General features: G+C 45.6%; 1 pseudogene; it reads left to right on the top strand.

Annotated features, from left to right (window-relative positions):
- Positions 1–3,768: 3,768 nt before the first annotated feature.
- Positions 3,769–16,151, top strand: LOC147700407 (uncharacterized; annotated as a pseudogene).
- The last annotated feature ends 3,746 nt before the right edge of the window (positions 16,152–19,897 follow it).

Here is a 19,897-nt window from a genome sequence, read left to right as displayed (position 1 = left end):
CTAAAGTGCATAGTTAATATTTCATATATTTATCATTTATAATGCCCGGAATGGGCATTATTAAAGTTAAATAACCGTTTTGTAGCCCTGGATGGGCATAAATTACTGCAAGTTATACTGTAATACCAAATTGTCGCTTCTGCGGAGTTCATTATTGAGTTTTGTTAGTTTTTGTTATTTCCGATGATTTAACAGTTCTTACAGTTCCTTGTTCATTTGTCTGTATCCAATCAAGTTGCGTAGAGTGTCAAATGGTTCAGGCATTATAGATCAACCCACATCTCCTCATCGTTGTTGAGCCCCCACGGTGCCATGGTCTTAAGATCGATTATGTACTTTGATTCCAGAGTACGAAGTGCTTTGGTTCTATCACCCCCTCTTTCTGATCGTTCCACTTGGTCAATGCAGTAGAATTTCAACAGATCTCTGTTGCTCTGGTGTGTTTCTGCAAAGTGGCGTGCCACCGGATAGGACCTATCGTTCTTTGTTATGGCACGCATGTGCTCCAAAATTCTTAGTTTCGTGGGGTTGATAGTGCTTCCTATGTATCGTTTCCCACAGGGACATTCCAAGCAGTAAATAGTGTACTCTGAATTGCAGTTTAGCAATTTTTTAATTTCCCTGTTCGGTGTATTTTCATTTGTTCTTCCTGGGTAGCTAGATACTTTTTTACTACCTTTACAGGCCTTGCACCGTAGACATGGAAAGAAGCCTTTTGATTTGGATATTTTCATCGGTTGTTTTTTTAGGGAGAAGTGGCTATGGACAAGGTGATCTGCCAAAGATTGACTCCGTCGATATGTAATTAACGGTTTTTCAGGAAGGATTCGTTTGAGTACTTGATCAGTTGTCAGGATGTGACAGTTTTTTTTAAATATTTGCACAATTTTTCCTGCTTTAGTGTTATAGTTTGTGATCATTCTAGTAGGCTCCTCTGATTTTTGTATAGGCTTAACTACTCGGAGATCCCTCCTGTTTATTTTTGAGGATTTTTCATCAGCTTGTTTTAGAGTGTATTTGCTGTAGCCTCTGACTTGGAATCTTTTGATGGCCTCCTCTTTTGCTAATGTGAATTCCGCTGTTTCTGTGCAGTTGCGCTTTAGGCGTAAGAATTCACCATAGGGAACGTTGTGTATTAAGCTTTTTGGATGGTGGCTTGCTGCATGAAGAACAGCGTTCCCGGACGTGGGTTTTCTATATAGTTTCGTTTGGATCTTTTCGTTTTCTATATAGACTTCCAAGTCTAGGTAGCACACTTTGCTGTTGCTGATAGTACTCGTGAATCTTAGATTCCAAATGTTGTCATTCAATGAAAAGATATAGTCCTCAGCCGAGGCTCTATCCCCGCGCCAGATGATAAAAAGGTCATCAATGTACCTTGTCCATAAAAGAATTTTGTCAGTCCACTGGTCGTTTATCTCACCCCATGCCTCGTGCCTCTCCCACCAACCCACGAATAAATTTGCGTAGCTGGGGGAGAAGCACGAGCCCATTGAAGTGCCCCTGGTTTGTTAATAAATTTCCCCAGAGAAAATGAAGATATTATGGTACAAGCAAAATCTTATCATATCTAACAGCATCACATTATGTTGTTTAAATTTCTCAGGTTTTCTGTCCAGAAACCATTTTACTGCTGTTAGACCATTTTCATGGGCGATGCATGTATAGAGATTGACAACATCTAGGGTGATTAGGAGCATGTTTGGTTCCCAGGTGATGTTGTCAACTTGTCTCAGGAAGTCTTGTGTATCCCTCACATAAGAGGGTAAGTCTTTCACAATTGGAGCTAGAAAAATGTCTATAAATCGCAATGTATTTTCTAGCAGGCTCCCGATAGACGATACTATCGGGCGTCCCGGTGGTCTTCTTGGATTCTTATGGACTTTGGGCAGATGGTAGAACGTTGGTAGTGTCGGTGCCACACATTGTAGGTAAAGGAATTCATCAGAGTTAAGCATCCCGTCTTCTTTCCATTCTTCAAGCATCCTCTGGAAATCCATTGTGCTTTGTACATATTCTTGTCTCTTTATGATGGTATAGCAATCCGGGTCTCTTAGTTGTCTTAGAGCTTCTTGCTCATAATGTTCCTTTGAAAAGATCACAATATTTCCCCCCTTATCAGAAGGTTTAATTTCTATTGAGATGTCGTTTTTTAGGGATTTTATTGCTTCCCATTCTTTCCTCGAAATGTTTGAGTTTCTCATGTCCATTTTCTCTTTTGTTAATTTCTCCAGATCCATTTGGATGGCACCACTAAAGACGTCAATGGCGTCATGAGGAGCAGTTGGTAATTTTCGTGCTTTGTTTTTCACATTGCTTGGGTCGCGTATTTGTGTTTGTGCAGTATTTTCTGTTTGTGACCCAGGAATATGCTCCTCCAAATTCTCATGTGACAACATACTAGCGTTGGGGGGTGTATTAAGAAATTCATCTATTGTTTCTGAATTGACTTCAGTGACATTGTCTTCTTTAGGTCTTTGGTTTTGAGATTGTAAGGCAAAGATTTTTTGGAATTTCAATTTTCGTATATATTTAAAAAGGTCAATTCTGATATCTACTAGATCAAGGTCAGCTGATGGACAAAAGCTTAGTCCTTTTTTAAGGATGTTGATTTCATCCTTCGTTGGTATTCGGTCAGAGAGGTTTATGATGTTATTGTCCTCTATGTTGTTTACTATTTTTTTGTGTCTCGATGCATTTCTCGTTACCATTGGGGAAGCGGCTGCTACATTTCCCCCTCTTGCCCCTCCTCGTTTTCCTCTTCGGTTTTGTTGGGGGGGTGATTGCGTTGCTGTGGCCGTTGTCTCGTCTCCTTGATGACCTGATACTCGTCGAAAAAAGGAGAAACTTCCTTTCCTTGATCCTTGTTTGCCCGTGCTCCGGTTGTTTCTTCATCTGATACTTCCGATTCTGAAGTTTCTGCATTGCTTGGTGCAGCAGTTCCTTGTGCAAGACGCTTTCTTGTCGCGTCAAATTTGCGAGCAAAGGTTAGAATTCTCCCCGTCATGTAGTCCTGCTCGTCACGTTGGAATTTAGTTTGCTTCCTTTTTCTGATTCCCAATTCATTGTCCTTCACTCTTTTAGTCATCAATTTCCTCATATCTTCGCTTGTCTTCGTGTCTTTTTCTTTTTTGATTAATTCTTCCAGTTCGTTTATTTCCTTGAGGCAATCGTCGCGGTCAATCCACGCATACTTAATTAGCATGCGTACCATTCCTTTTGCTGATTCTGCCATGTATTGCGCCCATTCCTTTAGTAGGGCAGGATTAGGGTTTTCATAGGAGGGGACGGTGAAGATGCGGAGTACTCTCGGGACCCGATCGCAATCTACGTATCGTTGGAGGGAAGTCGCCTCCCACCATTTCCTCACTTCTCTTTCCAGCAGTTTTTCCAGCCTTTGGTACAGTATTTTCAGGTTGCTAGGTGGTGTAATTGACGTTGCTGCGCTGTCAGTATTGGCCAAGGTTTACGTGGCTGATTTAAACATTAAGTTTGCTGCTGTCTCCCTTTCCTCTCTGAGCTCCACAGCACTCGACATCGTTATGAATCTAATTGTTCAAAGTTATTAGTATATTTTAACATGGGGCGGTGAGTTTTCACACTTGCGGGGTATGCAAAGCTTTTACGGGACCAATTACGGGACAGAGGCTAAACCAATTGCATTTGCTTTTCACTTCGCCGCTTCACTCACCAAACTTTCTTCCGGGTATCTCCTGAGGCGCCAGCCGACGCTGCCAGTGTTGCCGTTCAGAGAGCGTTAGTGGGGCGATGAAATGGATCCTTGCTTCGTCGGAGTACAGTACTGGTCCTCCGTATACAGGTTCGTGGTTTATTCCGCCTCGGGGCTAACAGCCATATTAGTTTCTAGGACAGTTTCGTTTCACCGCAGTCGCTCCTCCTTTTCCCGGGTGCCTCAGCCAGCGGTGGTGAACCGCTACACACTTGAACACGTTTTCACTCCGGTTTAGGCTAAAAGACAGGCCAGCAAACAGGTCTCCGATTCCAGAATGTTTTTATTGCATACCCCTCACCCCTAACAGACGCGTTTCGCTCGGAACGAGCTTCGTCAGTGTAAAAAAAAATGAATATATATTACCTACTGGCGGATGCCTGTAGGTAGTTATAATTAAACAACAGGGGGTGGTGATGGACAGAGTTTCTGAATTAAGCAGAATACTCTCACCCAGTCAAGAGATCAGGGCTTAATCTGGCTATATGCAAATTAGTCTGTCTCTGGCCCAGTGCATCATGGGAACAGGGCAAACCAAACTACCAAGCCAATTTTTTCACTGGGAAGGAAACAAGCTACCGGGGACCGGTTTCTGGCATTTCAGCCGTCTTCGGCCCGGCTTGCTTGAATCCTGATGGTGCAATGAGCAAGGGACTCACATCTGAGTATACCCTTCCACGCTTATGGTGGACAAAATAATTAAACAACAGGGGGTGGTGATGGACAGAGTTTCTGAATTAAGCAGAATACTCTCACCCCGGTAGCTTGTCTCCTTTCTGGTGAAGAATTGGCTTGGTAGTTTAGTCTGCCCTGTTCCCATGATGCACTGGGCCAGGGACAGACTGATTTGCATATAGCCAGGTTCTGAGCTGGGATGGGGCAGTGAGATAAATAACGGTGATGGATCAAGCCCTGATCTTTGGACTGGGTAAGAGTGGTCTGCTTAATTCAGACACTCTGTTCATCACCACCCCCTTTTCTGAATCGTTTTTGGCCACTATAGGTGTGGCAGGGTATACTCAGACATGAGTCCCTTTCTCACTGCTCCATCAGGATTCAAGCAAGCCGGGCCGAAGACGGCTGAAATGCCAGAAACCGGTCCCCGGTAGCTTATCTCCTTTCTGGTGAAGAATTGGCTTGGTAGTTTAGTCTGCCCTGTTCCCATGATGCACTGGGCCAGGGACAGACTGATTTGCATATAGCCAGGTTCTGAGCTGGGATGGGGCAGTGAGATAAATAACGGTGATGGATCAAGCCCTGATCTTTGGACTGGGTAAGAGTGGTCTGCTCAATTCAGACACTCTGTTCATCACCACCCCCTTTTCTGAATCGTTTTTGGCCACTATAGGTGTGGCAGGGTATACTCAGACATGAGTCCCTTTCTCACTGCTCCATCAGGATTCAAGCAAGCCGGGCCGAAGACGGCTGAAATGCCAGAAACCGGTCCCCGGTAGCTTGTCTCCTTTCTGGTGAAGAATTGGCTTGGTAGTTTAGTCCGCCCTGTTCCCATGATGCACTGGGCCAGGTACAGACTGATTTGCATATAGCCAGGTTCTGAGCTGGGATGGGGCAGTGAGATAAATAACGGTGATGGATCAAGCCCTGATCTTTGGACTGGGTAAGAGTGGTCTGCTCAATTCAGACACTCTGTTCATCACCACCCCCTTTTCTGAATCGTTTTTGGCCACTATAGGTGTGGCAGGGTATACTCAGACATGAGTCCCTTTCTCACTGCTCCATCAGGATTCAAGCAAGCTGGGCCGAAGACGGCTGAAATGCCAGAAACCGGTCCCCGGTAGCTTGTCTCCTTTCTGGTGAAGAATTGGCTTGGTAGTTTAGTCTGCCCTGTTCCCATGATGCACTGGGCCAGGGACAGACTGATTTGCATATAGCCAGGTTCTGAGCTGGGATGGGGCAGTGAGATAAATAACGGTGATGGATCAAGCCCTGATCTTTGGACTGGGTAAGAGTGGTCTGCTCAATTCAGACACTCTGTTCATCACCACCCCCTTTTCTGAGTAGGTAGTTATAGTTAGGATTTTTTTCAATGTTAAATCTCAACATTCTATTTGGAATAACTTTGGCGCCGGTTGAGGAATCTGCCTGAAAATTTCCTCAAAATGGCCTCGCGGCGCCCCGGTCCTTCCCTGAAAGTTTGGGGGGGGATTTGTCAAGCGGGGGCTGAGATAAAAGGAGGGTCCCAAAACGTGTTTTCCCCATGTTAATTTCCATAGGGCGGTCGACCTCACTTTTAGCCCGAACGGCTGAATGGATTTCCACCAAACTTGGCAAAATTGTAGGGACTGGTAGCCCGATGTGCCTTTGCTATGTCTCAAGATATGTGCTTCAGTGGATTTTGAGTAATTTAGGTTAAAAAAAATATATATATCTATAGCAGCGCCCCGGTACGCGCACCGGGGAGCGCTCCGGGCGCGCCACGCGACTTGCGCACGGAAAGGTGATTGGCTCTCTGGTGTCTGTAAACATTCGAAACAGTCCGGAGCGGCCGCCATCTTGTGTCTCGGTAGGATCGAGACATAAGAGGTGGTCAAAACAAAGGGGGAAATGACCATAAGGGGGCAGGGTAGACCCCCCCCCCCCCGACCCACTAGGTTTGATGTGGGGGCTATAAAAGGGTCCCGCTGGGCAAAAAAAAAATTTGATTTGCGCGGGGCGAGCGCCCGTTACGCGCACCGGGGAGCGAAGCATGGGGAAAATCCAGGGCCTTATTTATGATGGCCTTGCGACAGTTTTGCGCCGCCTGTGCGCCACTTTTTGTGACGCACCAGCGCTGTAAAAAATGCGCCTCGTTGCGCCATATTTAAAAAGTGACGCATCTAGGTAGATGCGTCACTTTTTAAACCCCTGCGCCACATTATACCTGCGTCAGGTATAATGAATGCAGAGGGGGCGTTCCCCCGCAAAAAGCCTTGTAATAGTGACGCAGTGAAATCTATGAGATTTCACTGCGTCACTTTTATGACGCTGTTGCGTCAAAATCCTGCGCCTGCCTTACAGCAGGCGTAAGACTGACGCAAGCCCTTTCACATGGGGCTTGCCCCATGTGAAAGGACGCATTACTGGAGTTGCGTCACTTTTGTGACACACTCCAGCAATGTGTCACTTTTGCGCTTACAGATACGTCAGAAATACTGATGTATCTAACTCCTTGCGACATGATGCGTCATACATTAAATATGACGCATCAGGAATGTTGTAAGGAGTGCGCAGTGAAAAGTGACGCATCGCTGTTTTCACGCAGCGATGCGTCACTTTTCATAAATGAGGCCCCCAGTTTATTCACTGTGTCACCTCTACGACCCTTTCTTGCGTCAATACGTCCCTTTTGCATACATTACACCTGACGTAGGAATAATGTGGCGCAGGGGCTTACAAAGTGACGCAACTACCTAGATGCGTCACTTTGTAAATATGACTGAATAAGGTGCATTTTTTACAGCACTGGTGCGTCACAAAAAGTGATGCTCCGGTGGCGTTAAAGTGACGCATGGCCTCATAAATGAGGCCTTCAGTCTTCGACTCATGTGTCATATTAAATTTATGACATATTATGTTGGAAGTTCTTACAGATATGTCAGTATTTCAGACGTATCTGTAAGCGCAAAAGTGATGCATTGCTGGAGTGTGTCACAAAAAGGAAGCAACTCCAGCAATGCATCCTTTCACATGGGGCCAAGCCCCATGTGAAAGGGCCTGCGGGCCTGCACGCCTGCTGTGAAACAGGCGTAATATTTGAAAGCAACAGCGTCATAAAAATGATGCAGTGATATCTCATAGATTTCACTGCGTCACCTCTACGACCCTTTCTTGCGTCAATACGTCCCTTTTGCATACATTACACCTGACGTAGGAATAATGTGGCGCAGGGGCTTACAAAGTGACGCATCTACGTAGATGCGTCACTTTGTAAATATGACTGAATAAGGTGCATTTTTTACAGCACTGGTGTGTCACAAAAAGTGACGCTCCGGTGGCGTAAAAGTGACGCATGGCCTCATAAATGAGGCCTTCAGTCTTCAACTCCAGCAATGCATCTTTTCTTACCCTTCCACACCCCCGTTCCCTTTCAACATTTTCTTTGAATATCCACATTCCCCATATTCACTCTCCTTCTCCTTACTTTCCTTCCCAACACTCACCTTCTTTCAGTCCCCCTACTTCACTTCCTTTCTCCTCTCATACCTTTCTGTTCTTTCTTACTCATTTTCCTTTCCATTATCAATGCACTCCACTTCACTTACTCTTTTTCATTTTTTTAAGAATATAGCTCTTTGATGAGAATTGGAGGTAGTTCTGAAAAGAACTTTTTTTTTCTTCTTTTTTTAAGAACAGAAACAAAAACAGGGAATAGAAACTGCTCAACAGGAGCAAAAAAAAAAAAACAAATTAGGGCTGGGAACGGCGGTGATGGTTCTCCAATGCTCGAACCATGAGCAGGACACTTTGCTCCCCATAGGTAAGGAGTTGGTCACAGTATCTGCATTTAACAACACCTTTGTTGAATGCAGGTTGTATATTAGGAACCAGCTCCTGCGATCGCCCCCTTCCAGAAGTAGTTGCTCCTCCGGTGGATGTAGAGGCCCCATCACTGGGAACCTCTTGTGCCAGAGCCCTGACACTTTCCCGGGCAAAATTCTGGGGGTGCCTCCTCTCCACATGCCGTATCATTGTGAAGTTCCCAAATGAATATTTTTTTTGGGGTCACCCCGTGACAGGACATGTTTGCAGATCCTGCACTCCACTTTTGGAGCATTCACCTTTTTCTGGTTAGGTGGTAATGAAAAAAATTTCCAAATTAAATGTTCCTTCACCTTTGGCTGAGGAGGCTCTTCATTGATGAATTCAGGCTCCTCTTCACTGCTGGATGGTCTGGCAGCCATGATTAACCCAGAAAGATGCAAGAGCAAAAAGCCAGGTCTTTCAGTCACAAAAGTGAAAGAAGAAGTGAAGGAAATGGGTGGGGATTTCATTCTTTGTAAAAAAAACTGTTAGCAACCAATGAAAAGTGTTATTTTAAGGTGATATGACTTGACGCGCTGACGCTGCGCGCACCGGAGCGCTTCCGGGTGCGCACACGCGGCGCAAACGTAAGCGCTTCCGGGGCGCATACGCGGCACGAACGTAGACGCTTCAGGGGCGCATACGCGGCGCGAACGTAGGCGCTTTCGGGGGGGCTTACGCGGCGCGCCAAAGTGACGTTTTGATCGTTTCACGGAAATGCAAAATCATTATCATTTCCTTATTTTAAAAAAACTGCTTTTATATGTATGGTACTAAATGTCTTGCGTTATTATTTACTTTTCATTCATATTTTTTTTATGAACGAAAGTAGCGCTCTGGGTGCGCTTTCCAGAGAGCTTACCGGAGCGCGCACCCAGAGCGCCCCAGCAAAAAATGATTAAAAAAAAATAAGTAAATAAATAATACTTACTCAAAACAGCAAATTTATAAAAAAACAATCGTAGGTTAGAACCTCGATATAGAAAGGAATTAGCTTTTAAAAAAAACTGAAATTCACTGAAAAACCATAGGTTTCACACCAGTTATAGTTAGCTGAAAATGTTACTGACATAAAACCAATGAAATTCCACGTTATAGTTAGTTGGACTCACAATAACTTGCGTGTGTAATGCACTGCTGATGACATCACATATTACATCACTCATGACATGGTCAGTGACATCACTGATGATGCAAGGATATACCAACTAGATGGGAATGACGTAGTGGAAGGGGCAGGGAATGTACCATGGACGAGATGGCAGAAAAGGAGATACAACAGTAGTCCTAATTATTTGCGCATACATAATTGCATATTTTTCCATAGTATAAATTCTCTGTAGGCAAGTTCAAGTTCGTGCATTTGTAAAGCGCACTACTCACCCAGAGGGTCTCAAGGCGCTAGGGGAAGGGCTATATTATTTGTCGAATAGCCAGGTTTTCAGTTCTTTTCTGAAGGAGATGTGGTTCTGAGTAAGGCGAAGGTGGGTGGGGAGTGAGTTCCAGGTCTTGGCAGCCAGGAAGGAGAAGGATCTGCCACCCATGGTGGATTTCCGGATGCGCGGGACTGCAGCGAGGGCTTGATTGAACGATCTTAATTGGCGGGTGGGTTTGTAGAAGGACAGTCGAGTGTTGAGGCATTCGGGTCATAGATTGTAGAGGGACTTGTGGGTGAGAAGGCGGAAAGTAATTCTTTTGTTGACGGGAAGCCAGTGGAAGTCTTTTAGATGTCCGGTGATGTGATCTTGGCGCGGGATGTCTAATATGAGTCTCGCTGATGCGTTTTGGATGCGCTGGAGTTTATTCTGTAATTTTGTTGTGATTCCGGCGTAGAGTATGTTACCATAATCCAGCCGACTCGTGACCAGTGCGTGGGTGATAGTTTTTCTTGTATCGAGGGGGATCCAGCGGAAGATCTTTTTGAGAATGCGAGGTATGTTGAAGCAGGAGGACGAGACGGCGTTGACTTGTCTGGACATCGAAAGAGAGGAGTCTAGGATGAAGCCAAGGTTACGTGCATGGTCTGTGGGTGCTGTGCCCAGAGCGGAAGGCCACCAAGAGTTGTCGAAGGCTGAGGTGGAAGATCCTAGGATGAGCACTTCCGTTTTGTCTGAGTTGAGTTTTAGGCGGCTCTGTTTCATCCATTCAGCAACTTCTTTCATGCCTTCATGAAGATTGGTTTTGGCGGTGTTGGGGTCTTTGGTGAGGGAGAGGATTAGCTGGGTGTCGTCGGCGTAAGAGATGATGTTGAGGTTGTGTTGACGCGCGATGGAGGCGAGAGGACTCATGTATACGTTGAAGAGGGTGGGACTGAGTGAGGATCCTTGAGGTACGCCGCAGATGACTTCGGTGGCCTCTGAGTAGAATGGGGGGAGTCGGACTCTTTGAGTTCTCCCGGCGAGGAATGAGATGATCCAGTCCAATGCTTTTCCTTGTATGCCGATGTTGCTAAGGCGTTGTATAAGGGTGCTGTGGCAGACTGTGTCGAAGGCGGCGGAGAGGTCGAGTAGAATAAGGCCCACTGTTTCTCCGTTGTCCCTGAGTGTTCGGATGCCGTCGGTCGCTGCAATGAGTGCGGTTTCGGTGCTGTGTTTGGCTCGAAACCCAGATTGAGATGGATCAAGGGAGTTGTTGGATTCAAGGAAGGTGGCGAGCTGGCTGTTGACGGCTTTCTCGATGACTTTGGCAGGGAAGGGGAGGAGGGATATGGGTCGGTAGTTTTTCAGTTCTGAGGGGTCTGCTGTGGGTTTCTTGAGGAGGGCGCTGAGTTCGCTGTGTTTCCAGCTTTCTGGAAAGGTGGCAGAGTTGAACGAGCAGTTGATGATATCGCGGAGTTGGGGTGCGATGATGGAGTCAGCTTTGTTGAAGATGTGGTGGGGACAGGGGTCAGAAGGCGAGCCAGAGTGGATTTGTGTTCATGAGGCGAATGGTGTCTTCAGTGGAGATTGGGTTCCAGGCGCTGAGCTTGTTAGTTGGAGGAGTAGGATCTGAAAGGGGTGGGGCGGGTTGATCGCTGGGAGAGTTCTCGAAGCTGTTGTGGATGTCGGCAATTTTGTTGTAGAAGAAGGAGGATAGTGCATCGCAGAGGTCTTGGGAGGGAGTGATGTCGTTGGATGCTGCGGTGGGGTTGGTGAATTCTTTGACGATATTGAAGAGTTCCTTGCTGTTGTGAGTGTTGTTGTCGAGATGCTCCTTGAGTGCTGATTTCTTGGCGGATCAAATCATTTGGTGATGTTTGCGGGTGGCTGTCTTGAGGGAGGCCAAGTTGTCTGAGGTAGGGTTTTTTCTCCAATTCTTTTCCATGGTGCGGCATAGCTTCTTGGATTTTTTAAGTTCATCATTGAACCAGGGAGCCTTTTTGCTGGCTGATTTAATCTGGTGCTTTTTCAGGGGTGCTAATTCGTCTGCACTGAGGGTGATCCATTGCCTGAGGTTGGTGGCCGCTTGGTCTGGGTCCATTGAGAGGGGGGAGGGTTTTGTTTGAGTGATGTGAGGAGTTGGTCGGTGGTGATTTTGTTCCAGTTTCTCAGAGGAATAGGTTGTGGGCGGTTGTGAATCAGGGTGGTTTTGTAGCTGAAGTAAACACAGCTGTGATCCGTCCAATGGAGAGCTGTAGTGCGGTCGAAGGAGATGTGCTTGCTGGAGGTGAAGATAGGGTCGAGCGTGTGTCCGGCTGAGTGAGTGGGGGTGTCAACAAGTTGTTTGAGTCCGAGATTGGCCAGGTTGTCCAGAAGGGTGGTGGTGTTGCTGTCGTGTTTGTTTTCAAGGTGGTAGTTGAGGTCTCCTAGAAGAATGTAGTTCTCGGAGGCGAGGGCGTGTGGGCTGATGAGGTCCGTGATGTCATAGCTGAATTGAGTGCGGGTGCCTGGAGGCCTATAATTGAGGGTGCCTCTAAGTGTGGTCCTGGGGTCGGTGTGGATCTGAAAGTGGAGATGTTCGGCGGTTGCAAGATTTTCGTCGGAGCTGGTTGTGATTTTGATGGTGTTTCTGTGGACGATGGCGAGGCCTCCTCCTGTTTGATTGGTGCGGTCTTTGATTGGTGTGGTCTTTTCGGATAATCTTGTAAGCATCCGGTATGGCAATGGCGATGTCGGGAGCGGATGATGTGTTCATCCATGTTTCTGTAAGAAAGGCGATGTCCGGTGAAGCAGTGTCGAGTAGGTCCCAGAGCTCAATTGCGTGTCTGTGGACCGAGCGGGTGTTGAGTAGGATGCACTTCAGGTGGTTAGAGTCGGAGCTTTGTTTGGAGGAAGTGGATTTGGTGAGGGTCCTGATGCAGTTGAACTTGCAGGAGAGGCAGGCGAATGGGCCGTGGGTACTTCCTGGGGTGGCTTCGCAGCATTGTGGTGTGCGTCCGGGGTTGAGGGTGAGGAGAGTGGCGGCATCATATGTGACTCTAGAGGGTTGGGAGCGGCGGGGACCAAGGGGTCTGGCGCTGGGCGCGGTCCAGGCTCGGACGGGCGCAGACGGGCTAACCTTTGGCGCGCATGGGGCGCGACCGCTGCGCGTGAACTCTGCACGCAAATGCATCTGTCATAAGTGGATAGTAGAGGGGGAGGGGCGAGGGAGGAGCAGCTGGGAGGCGGGAGCGGGGCGGAGTTCAGGGCAGGGAGGCACAAACAACAATAAGATACAACATGGCAGTCAGCCAAAAAGCGCAATCGGGTTGGGGCACAATATGAGCTACAGAACGCGAATTGTATTCACAATCGGGCACAGAAAATTCCACACAGGCAGCACACTTAATTAGAATGTTGCAGCGCGCTTTGTCAGACTAGCGACGCGGTAGTATGCTAATGAGCGCTTGTTAACTCGGGAGGGCAGCGCAACAATGCAGTAATAAATTCGAGCGTTCTGACTCGAACTGGCGCTCACTGTCCCTCTTAGATTTACCTAATATATGTATAATGTATGCCTGTGAATGTTCAGTATAGAAGAATGAAAAGTGTGAATTGGCTGTGAAGACCAAATGCTGCTCCTGATGGTACCTAAAATATCTATCCTACCTTTTCTGTGCCTGAAATAAAAAAGGGCAGGTGTCTAAACAAATTTGTGTAGAAGCTGCTTAGTAACATTGGAAACAAATCCAACTCTGTACTGCCCGAGCGGACCCAGGGATCGGTTCTTGGCTACCCAGCAAGTTGAAGTTAGGGGACATTTGAAGAGATGGAAACCAGTTACAGAGCTGAAGGTGGTCAATATAAAGTAAGATTAACTTTAGGATCTACTGTTTTCAGTGTTTACTTTTTGCGAATTCCAGTGATTTCTTTGGGGGTGGGGGGGTGAAGGGGATGTGGAGCTGTGTAAAGATGTACTTTAACCTACAAGATGCTCTTCATTCATCGCACTTGCTGATACAAGAGGGCCCGCTCTGCATGTTACGTACATATTGCTTATGACGATATTCAAACTGTATTGCCCCAACTGGGGTGTAGGACCATAGAAGCCACACGCCCCAACACTGTCAAAAATATCCAGACCTGCCTGGAGCTGTGGCAATGATTCTGCTATAGGACATTGCAGGTATCCTGTATATGACAGATTTGTTCTTTATGAAAAATAGCTCAGTGGATTAATGCTTTTGCTGCAGAGATACGTGTTTGATCTGTAGGGCACAAGTTGGAGTTCTGGTAAAATGGATTCAAAGCCACAACAATTGTGTGGGGGGAGGGGGAAGAGCCAGGGACCCCAAAGCTGGCAGGCATGGGATGATCAGGTGTGGCAAGGCAGGCACATTATTAGATGTGGCAGAATTTGTTGTGGCAGGCAGGGGCAGATGCATGAGTAGGTATGAGCGAGAAGTATCTGGAGAAGTGGGCCATTGTCTACCCCATTTCAGCCCCCGTTTTGGCATTGGGCCCTCCTCTTGGCAGGCTCCATTCCCAAGTTCCCTTTTCCTGCTATCTTTTCCCAGTAGTTAATACAAATGTTACATTTCCTCCTTCAGCAGCTGTTTCAGGTTCTCAGTAGCCAGATGGCTGAGAAGAGCTCTGACTTCCCCAACTAGTTAGCAGATATTCTCACATGCTGTTCTAAGACACCACCTTCTGCACCACTTCAAAGACCCTCCCTTCACCCTGTTCCGTACTGAGGATCCTGTCACAGCGATTATGTGTGAAAGCCATCTTGTTGATATTTAGTTAATTCCAGGCATCATGGAGTGGGAGTGGGTTGGAACTCTATGGCATAACATTGTAGTGAGTACTAAATAATTAAAATAAGTTCTGAGTAACCTATACTAACCTATCATATAAAGGCTGTGATGAATTCACAGTCCTCATTTCTAATGGTGATAATGTTTGCCTATCTGGAAAAATCTGTGCAATTGCATTGGAAACTAATTATGTCTATGAAGCTGTAACCTCTTGGAAGGCGGCAAGCACCTGAACCGCAGTCCTATGATGAAGAGGATAAACGGTCTGCTCTAATTTCCATCGGAATGGGGATGGTATCAAGGTCTGTGTAATTCTGTGGTCTTGGCCTCTGCGGATGGAAACTGAGTTTGGATGTCCAGCAGCTGGCCTTTCAAGAGTTCGCTGGACTGCTGTTTCAATTGTTCTCTCAGTACCGTTAGTAGCAGTGGCCTAGACATGACGACCTTTCGCTATCTCAATCACAGAAGGTAAATTGAAGTGAGAGCAGTGCACAAAGTGGAAGGAAAAAATCCTAAACAAGCAGGTGTGGCCTGGGTAAAAGTTAACACAAAGAGCACAGGGTGTATTGCCATGTGGAGGTGTTAGAAAGGGATGGGAGGGACCACCCTCTCCTTGAGATCTAAAGGGAAAATCTCCTCTGTGGTCAGCCTGACCAGTATGTCACTTCATTGTCTCCTTTAAAATCTCCTCTACTTTAACTCTTTCATTTGCTTCCTTTTACTGGAAGTCTTAATTTTTTTGTGAGAGAATGTTTGTTGAGCTGATAATGTTGGCTGCGGCGTCTGGGCAGGAAATATCCCCAGATGTCGAGTATATCTCTCGGAGTTTGGTGCATTTCACTTACTACTAGAAAACCTTACACTTACCATTGTGTGATGCATAGCACTTTTATATCAACACACTTTTCCTGTAGAAAAAACTATTAGCAGTTCAGATTCAAGATTCAAGAACTGCACATTTGTCTGTTAAAAAAATAATACTTTCCTTTTTTTGGAACACCAGCAGCTTCCTGAAATAATCCATCAGATGTACAGCACTAACACTTTGTGATTAATATTTTTTATCAACTTTTCTCATATACTTTTTCACTTTTCATTTTGCAGCACACCAATCAGAAACCGGAAGAATGAATGAGAAAGAGTTCCAAATATACTCACAAGAGAAATACCAAAGTCTTGAAACAAACGAGAGACTCTTTAAATGCGCACAGTCTAAGGAGAAATTCACCATGAAGAAACTTCGCAAGGCGCATCGAAGAACATGTGAAAAAAAGTGTTTTATTAAGATGGCAGATCGTAAAAATCATGAAAGACTACATACAGGAGTAAAGCCACGTCAGTGCACAGTGTGTTCGAAGAGCTTTACTCAAAGCTCCCATCTTAAATACCCCAAAGAATACACACAGGGAGAGGCACTATCACTGCACTGAGTGCGAGAAGAGCTTTACTGTTAAGTTACATCTTCAAATGCACCTAAGAACACACACAGGAAAGAGCCCTATAACTGCACAAATTGTAAGACCACCTTTACTCAAAAGGAATGTCTTCTAACACACCAGAGCAGACATATAGGAGTGAGACCTTTTCACTGCATGGACTATGAAAAAAGCTTTACATAGAAGATAAGTCTTATAAGGCATCAGAACATCCACACTGGGGTAATGTCCTTCCACCTGCACTTTGTGTGAAAAGAGCTTCGTTCAAAAGACAGGTCTTGTAAAGTCTCAGAGATTCCACACCCCTTAACACTAGCTGCGAAAAAAGCTTTATTCAAGTTACTTCTGCACAGGCATCGTAGAACCCCCGTAGGTGACTAGTCCACTTTTTGGAAAGAACCAGAATATACAAACAAGTGTGTGGCCCTTTCTCTGCACCAAATGTGAGATTCACTCGCAAGTCACACCTGACATGCAGTGAGTGTGATTGGTGCCTTATATTATAGACTGATCTCAACATGACTGGCATCTTCCAACAGGAATAAGCTCTTTCCGTTCACTACATGTCAGAGATGCCTCCGAGTGAATTCATTACATTAATTACATGTGAAAATCGACGCAGGGTGATAATGTTTTCTTACATCAAATGTAAACGTTTGAGATGTGGGACAGCGTTTCAGTTCATAAATAATTCTAGATTCATAACATTACTCAAATCAGCAGAAGTAATCTGTCAAACAGGAGTTTACACTGATATCTTTTGTACAAATGTCTCAGACTACCCAATAGTTTCTACCTTTTATTATGTCATCAATTCTTTTTCTGTTCAACTACATCTGTTCAATTTCGAAAATATGTCCAAAGTAGGAAAGGTGTCATAAACCCCAAACAGATCTATAAACAACATAAATTCATAAACAACTTTGAAAGACTTCTCACAAAAGCTCAGGCTCTGGAGTGACATGTAGAACTCCTTGTCCAATTATTTGTGGACCTATGCGCACTGCTGGATTCCAATCACATTTGCATTGGACTTCATTTTAGGACCTGGCAGTCAGTACTGTTGTTCACCCTTGTCATTAAAGAGCTATTGACCCTTTGTCATTCCGTCAGAAGGGCGGTGGATGGATCCAGTGTCCAAAATACATTTGTCATATGTTTGTCGTATTTGATGATGATCACAGAGTGGGATAATGTCATGGCTTTTCATCCAAGGTCTGAGAATTCTTTACTTAACCCAGCCCTCTTTCCATCTTTTCTCAGTGAGACTGGTCAAATATGTGAAAGGTAGGATGTGAAAACCATTGACCTTTTAATGAAAATCATTGTAATAAGTTCCTGGACCCATTCAATATTAAATTAAGCCTGATGCTTGTTTTCAGCGCAATAGGACTTGTTGTGTTGCTCCTAAATATCAAGCTGGCTATTTCCTATCGGTAGTCGGAGGTCTTGTTGAAAGCCTGCAGCTGGACCAGTAAATACAGTTGTATAGTTGAAAGCCTTCAGCTTCAACGGTAAACACAAAGTAGCATAGTTATTATATTGCTTTTCAGAATAGAAAATAATGACGGAACTTGTAGACTCTGACCTTCTAGACGCTGTTTGATCAGCTAATAGGCTGCCCGCTAGCACAGAGCATAAAATAAACATCTAATTATGTATGAATGTTCAAGTTTGAGGGCTGGTACACAGGAGTCTAACTGGAGGATTATACCTGGATGACGCCAAGACTTCTTAAGCTAGGCGAGTCGGTGAAATCTGTGTGTTTAAGTTGTAATGTTTCCTAGGTAGAAAACAAGGAAACTGAACTGTTAACACTCATAACAGAAGGTTCAGTGCCAGAGAAAGCCAGTGTTTCACTTTGCTCTCCATTTCTCTGTTTAAATGCACTTCAGATAAAAGCAGAAACTATTCAGGTTAAGCCCTTCCCGGTTCCATTAACCTCGCGGAGGGTGCCTTAGCGCACTTTTCTACAGCAGAGCCATCTAGTAAATCCCACCTGCTACTGCTGCCCAGCACACACAGGCAGCGACCGAGCTCCCAACGCGGCCTCAGTGGAGCGGGGAGAGAATTGATCCACAACATGGCCTGACTGTAATATGCTTGATACATGCATGTTGCACATATTAGATAAATGCAAAAACAACAGTTGATGGACAGAATGCAGAACAATGTCATACATTCACCCCAGTACTGGGCCTAAATCCATCGTTTTATTGCACTCCACACCACCCCAGTTCAGACATGGCCATATGCAAATCCGAATGACCCTGTGCCTCATTGGAACAGCCCAGCCCGAATTGCCAAGCCATGTCTTTCCTGGACCGGAATCAAGCATCCTAAGACCGGTTTCTGGCACAGGGTCAGACTGATTTGCATATGGCCATGTCTGACTGGGGTGGCAGAGTGGGCTAAGTTGCCAAGTGTCTGCTCCATGTTGGGAGAGGCCTGAAATACTAGCATTACCACCCAGGCCCCACAAATGATCATGGGGTCCAGGAAGTGAGGAGCTATAAGTAAACTACGTTCTGCGGTCTAGTGTTTGTGAAAACTCAGTAGTCTTGTACTTGAAGCTAAGGGGATATAGGAGAAACAAAAGAAGGGAACTTTGGAAAGGGATCTTGGATCGTACAGAGATGTCTGTTCCCTTTCATTCGTCTGCCGGTGCTTTGCTGTCTCTAAGCCAGGGGTTGCAAGGCCAGTGCCGGAGGTAGCAAAGAACAAGCCAGATGCATTTAGCAAACCAGGATTACTTCTTTGCACAGCACACGTGGCACCAGCCGTCACTCAAATGAGGAAAGAAGGTATCTACTACGGGCCACAGTACAGGTCACTGAGAATAGAGGACAACTTCAGTGTGTAATCCAGGCCTCGCTTGTCTCCTCTAAACATCAGAGGACGTCTTCAGTGTGTGACCCAGGGTTCGCCTGTCTCCTCTAAACAGCAGAGCCAGCTGCAAACTTCATTCATTTTGCACAGCTGAGTGTGATAGCCCTGCCAAGTGCCATTGTTTGCATGGTCATTTTCAGTCCTTGCTGAAATACATGGTTAATATTGTTATGCACTAGTCTGACCCAGGATGCACTGCACTTGGTACAATATGTATGTGTTTCCAGATCTTGGCATTCTGTGCTTATTTTTCTTGAACAGTCTGGATGGGGTACGGGCAAGAAGTATGTCTGGTCAGCACTTTAGTCCTCAGCAATCTGGCTTGGCTCTGATTTGGATCCATGTTAAGGTTAACTCTTGCACCGGAAGTAGAGTTAATACTAATGTGTCAGATGCACGGGCCTGTGACGACACTGCAGAGGGGAACAAATGTATTTGTTTTTCATTGTTCCTTTTTGGCTGCTTTCTATAGCACAGACAAAGTCTGGGGTTGTTAGTTCGCTTTACAATAATGAGAATAGAGTTACAGGAGAGAAATGCTAAAGTAGGCAAACAGTTATAAAAGGCTTTGGAGATAAACACACTACTATTTCCTGATGACCATGAGGATGAAATAAGGAGGAGAAAATATACACTTGAAAGAGAAGAAATCATGTAAATGGAAGGTAAAAAAACCGATACGTTCCAGTGTGAGACTCAAAACAAGTAACGATGGCAATTGAGAAGAGATGAAGCACCGTTGAGTGAAGTAAGGATACAAAATATTTCGAAAGGGCAGGTTATGGTCAGAGGAGGCAGGGTCTGGAGGGGTGAAAAATGAATGAATTTAAATTTTTCACTGCATGCACGATAGCACTCTATACCTAGGACTCTATCCACACACCTACATGCACCCAACGGCAGTTCTCTAAAAGATCTCCGCTAAAGTGACCCTTCAGGGGACCCATAGGGCATTGCACCGCTGGTCCGACGAGGAGCAACTGCCCAATGATGAAGCATGACATCCTTCGAGGTGTGTGAGGGCAACAAGAGGCGAGAATTGTCTTTTCTCAACATCTCCCCTCACTCATTTCACTGAGTCCGTGACCTAGCATTTTCCTTGTTCCACTCCCTCTGCCTCCTCTCCTCTTTGGAGTGAGTGTATGACTTCTTGCATCACTCACTCAG

This window comes from Lissotriton vulgaris, chromosome 8, assembly GCF_964263255.1.
Source record: "Lissotriton vulgaris chromosome 8, aLisVul1.2, whole genome shotgun sequence".
Taxonomy (NCBI): Eukaryota; Metazoa; Chordata; class Amphibia; order Caudata; family Salamandridae; genus Lissotriton; species Lissotriton vulgaris.
Note: the sequence above shows the minus strand (reverse complement) of the source record. Positions and strands in the feature narration are given on the sequence as shown.